Source organism: Atractosteus spatula, chromosome 10 (genome assembly GCF_055471065.1).
Source record: "Atractosteus spatula isolate fAtrSpa1 chromosome 10, fAtrSpa1.hap1, whole genome shotgun sequence".
NCBI classification, from domain to species: domain Eukaryota; kingdom Metazoa; phylum Chordata; class Actinopteri; order Semionotiformes; family Lepisosteidae; genus Atractosteus; species Atractosteus spatula.
In genome coordinates, this window is record NC_142715.1 from 26,482,417 (window position 1) to 26,487,105 (window position 4,689).

Consider the following 4,689-nt stretch of genomic DNA (forward strand, 5'->3'; position numbering starts at 1 on the left):
AAGAAAATATTTTTATTTCTTGTCCAGAGGGAACAGAAGGAATCTCCACATAGGCTTCTGTGTTCGGTGGGCACTGTGTGAGCACAGTCTGCCTCTTGGCCCCCCTTTCCTTCTGTACAGAAGGCTTAGGAGTCTTGACCTGTTTCCACACCTTGCCTTTCTGGTGATCCACCAAAGGTTCCTCTCTGAGTCGCATGCCCTTTTCTTTTTCTACCCGTTTGAGCTTGCCGTGTGACATCAAACACCTTTCAACCTCAGTGTCAATCAGTGTCTCATTAGGTAAGACATCTCCCATGGCAGCCTTGAGGTAAAAGCTTCCTGCTTTTCCTCTGTGTTTTACTGTCTGCTCTGTGACTTTAGGGGTGGAGTCAGCACTCGCTTGGGAGTGACTGACCTCATCCAGGCAGGAACCCTTCTGCTCAATCAGATAGACTGATGGAGGGAGAGGGGGCGGGTCTCCGCCTCCTCCAGTGGAGAGTATCAGCTCATTCACGCTTCCGGCAGCCTTGGGGAGCGGTTGTCCCTGTCCTAATAAAGCTTGTTCAAGCCTGGCCAGGCGGGCGGCTACTGAATCTTTTTGTTCAGCTTTTTCTAGCCCTTTCCCTCCCCCGGTGTTCTCATGGCACTTAGGATGCTGGGTGCGGTCCTGCGTGCCTGCTTTGGAACGGGGATTAGCCAGCTCAGGAGCCTGTGCTCCTTTGAGCAGGGGGGAATTAACCCTGCTGGCTCTGACGGCGAATACAGTTGCTTTAGCAGCTTTTTGCTCAGAGCGACTTTGGACATCATACTCCCATTCGGGCTTTCTACACGAATCTCTTAATATCAGTCATTTTCATGGTCTGTGCATCTGTATGCATTAAGATCATCTTTCTGACTGACGGGTGGAGATTCGCGATGAATAAACCCTTGAAATGTGTGTTCTCCTCGCAACCCTCATCATTTCGTCCTGCAAAATAAGTTCATCTAAGTCTCTCGTAATATTCGCGGGGGGACTCTGCTCTCTCGTGCTTAATGTTAAGGGCGGCGGCTATCGCAGCTGTCGGGTCAATAAACGCACTGTATTCCTCGATAAGTGCATGACAAAGCTGTTCAAAGTCATTACAGACTTCTTTCATCTGCCTAGCCATCCACTCATGTACAGCTCTGCTGGTAGTTTTCCTGACCAGAAACACTTTCTCCTGTTCTGTGGCGTTTGGCAGGTACTGCAGGTTATACCTGAGGTCCTGAATATAACTCTCGATATTATTCTCTGACACTGCAGGGTCAAATCTCTCCATGTCCTTTGCTAGCTCTCTCACAGAATGGAGGTTTATTCTCCTAACTTCTCTGCTGATGGAGATATGGCGGAGATCGTGGTCAGACTTGTCGCTGCTAGAGAGAATGCTTACTAGCGACTCGAATTCAGACCTTTTAGTAACCATCGTTAAACTTAAAAGAGTATTACTTTTAAGTACGAAATCACAGTTTTACCACAGAAAACCACAAGATCAAGTATGCAATCAACCCGGTAGATCGCAAAAAATCACAAAACAATCAAAAAAAGCAGCGTCGTAAAAGAAGTGACGGAGCTGTCCTCTCTATAAGAAGGGTGCCAGTGAGCCCTATTCTCGCTTACGGCTACACCCCCTTGAGCATGCCTGATTTCGTTTGATCTCGGAAGCTAAGCAGGGAGGGGCCTGGTTAGTTCTTGGATGGGAGACTGGCTGGGAATACCAGGTGCTGTAAGCTCTTAAGCGCAGGAGGCGCCCTATCCCTGCTCGCTCGCTCATTCCCCTGTTCATGTGTGCAGTGCGGCTTTTCCGTCTGTTCATTTGTCAGCTTTGGCGAGACATGGGTGCTTGTGTATTAGCGTGAGCATTTTTTATTCTGATCATGAACAGTTTTACAAGTCCGCAAAGGATCGAGAAAAGATTTATCGCCAGCTGAAAAGAGACACAGCGCTTCGGCTGTGGAGACTTGTTTGGCTGGCGTTCTGGGAGTCGCGTTTTTCAGAATTGTATTGAGATCGTTTTCCACGGAGCTCAGGTGTCAAAGCACAGCAGCAGCTATCCACAGCGATCCTCTATAGCGCCCTTTCTCCCGCAGCTCCGTCCTTATTGGAAGGAAGCAAGAGTGAAAGACTGAAGTGAAACAGAGCGGAGGCGAAGGCAGTGAAGAGAGAGAACGTGGGAAGAAGAGAAAAACGCAAGGGAAAAAAAGCAGCATCGTAAAAGACGTGACGGAGCTGTCCTCTCTATTATACGGATAACTTTAGAGGTCTATTATACATATGTGGTTAGAGCTCTATTATACGGGTAACTTTAGAGGTCTATTATATGTATATGGTTAGAGTTCTATTATACGGATAACTTTAGAGGACTATTATACATACATGGTTAGAGGTCTATTATACGGATAACTTTAGAGGACTATTATACGTGTATGGTTAGAGGTCTGTTATACGGATAACTTTAGAGGACTATTATACATACATGGTTAGAGGTCTATTATACGGATAACTTTAGAGGTCTATTATATGTATATGGTTAGAGTTCTATTATACGGATAACTTTAGAGGACTATTATACATACATGGTTAGAGTTCTATTATACGGATAACTTTAGAGGACTATTATACATACATGGTTAGAGGTCTATTATACGGATAACTTTAGAGGTCTATTATACGTATATGGTTAGAGGTCTATTATACATCAGATAGGTTTTGTAGGTGTAGAAACAAGTAAACCAAGCCAATGATTTGGTTTAGAAATTTATTCTGAAAATACACATTCACACCTGAAAAATATGTATTTCAAATTATACATTGTATACAATCAATCAACAATCAACATATGGGCAATAATCATAAAAAACACAACTAGTCTTAAACTTCAGCTACAAATTCTGGTAACATGGCAATATACAGTATAGTAATGACAAACACAAACTAATTACATTAACACACTAACTCAAAACCACATTTTGATTCAAATATACATTTTAAAATGTACAACTTCTATATTTCCAAGGAAAAAAAATATTACAATTGAAGTTAAGACGATTTTTGTCCACCATTTGCAAACCCTGTCTTATTGTCCTAACAAGACCAGAAACCTATTATTTTCAGTGTCCAGATCTCCTGGCCCCCTGCCTTGCATATGCATTCTTCAAGTAACGCATTGCGTGCTCCTTTATTTCTTTTTCTGTCGATGTAGGGTGGGACTTCAGCACCGCAGCTAGGAGAAAATTATATAATATTACTACTCAAATAAATGATGATTAATATCTTCTTGAGTATAACCTCAAAAATGAACCAATAAGGTTTACTAAGCTCAAAGCTGAAATAAACGGATAAAATTTGGCTTGCATCATAGCGATTGAGCAATAAAGTCTGTCCTAATTAAAGAGTACCCTGTCCTAATTAAAGAGTAAGTTTGAAAGTACAACATAGAATAGAAGTACCTTTAATTACTCTATAAAGATTTGTGTCTCCCAGGCCCCTCTTTTGTTGTTTATCTTTTCGGTTTGTGCCAGCGAAGTTGAATTCTGTCATCAGTTCATTTGTCATAAGTCTGAAAACCAAATTCAGACATTTAGTTTAGACTTTTTTTCCACTCAACATTTATTTACTCAAATATTTAGGATCAAATGTAGTGCTGTAATCCTTTTTTTGCAATTTTGCAGTTTGCAGTTTTACACCTTGCACATTCAGTGGTTAACACATAGGTATCTATAAGCTCAATTCTGTGGATATGTTCACTTGATCAAAGTAAAAATGTAATGTAAAAACATTTTAAAAAAACAATAAGCAATACCTTGACAAGACTGTGAACACACTCTCTCTAACATCACTGCCGCCTACTCTCTGAAGTTGGTTTATCTGGAAATAATATTATATTACCAATAATATTAGAAGCTACTAGATCTTCATTAATCAACTAATCAGACATACCCATTACACATGACCATTCAATGAAACAAACACATTTTCACATATTAACTGCACTTTTTTGCAGTATTTTCTCAGTCTATAAATACAAAGTGACCATTTTTCAAAGTAAAAAAAATTGTAGTAACTTTTTAGAACATGAAAACACTTTATTTTGCCATTAAAGGATAAGCAAGATTATACATTATAAACTAAAAATATGAACGTATGCCAGAGATGGATCATATTAATCAGATGTAGGCTATAAAATTATGACCTATCTGAAATCTAAAACATTAGTAGTGAATATTTTCTACACCACAGTGAGAATATAATATCGTACCAGCAGGTTTTGATTGTCCATGCTGTCAAGTGCTTGCTCGTATGCACAGAACTCTCCCATTGTGGTCAGCCTCCTGATGTGGAATTGGGAGTCCACCGGTTCTGTGGACCTACCCAAACGCCTCAATTCATCCCTCAGGAGGCCCAATACCTGCTTCTGAAACTCTGAAATTATTTATATTTTATATCAGCATTTAAAAGGAATTAGGTTAGGAGTTTCTTACACTATTGTCACATTAGCATTACTGTAGTGTTGCTACATGCAATTAATAATCTTAAAATGTAAAAATTCCCACATCTGTAGTTTATTTTAACTGTACTTACTTCCTTTTGAAAGAGGATATCTCTCTCTCTTCTCTTCTGATCTGGACGTGGTCTTCTTCCTGGGAGACTCTGAAAAGAATTCAGTTATGGAAAACATTTACTTTATCACACAA

At 40.3% G+C, this 4,689-nt stretch overlaps 1 long non-coding RNA gene and 1 pseudogene across 1 annotated transcript; one reads left to right on the plus strand and one right to left on the minus strand.

The window, feature by feature from the left end:
- The first annotated feature begins 1,609 nt into the window (after positions 1 to 1,609).
- Positions 1,610 to 1,728, plus strand: LOC148826766 (5S ribosomal RNA; annotated as a pseudogene).
- Positions 1,729 to 3,130: 1,402 nt separating this feature from the next.
- On the minus strand, positions 3,131 to 4,305 carry LOC148826767 (uncharacterized). The gene is made up of 4 exons (XR_016091790.1): positions 4,254 to 4,305; positions 3,798 to 3,862; positions 3,445 to 3,554; positions 3,131 to 3,218 (listed from the first exon to the last, which is right to left on the minus strand). It is a non-coding gene; the product is annotated as an uncharacterized LOC148826767 (long non-coding RNA).
- Positions 4,306 to 4,689: the final 384 nt, after the last annotated feature.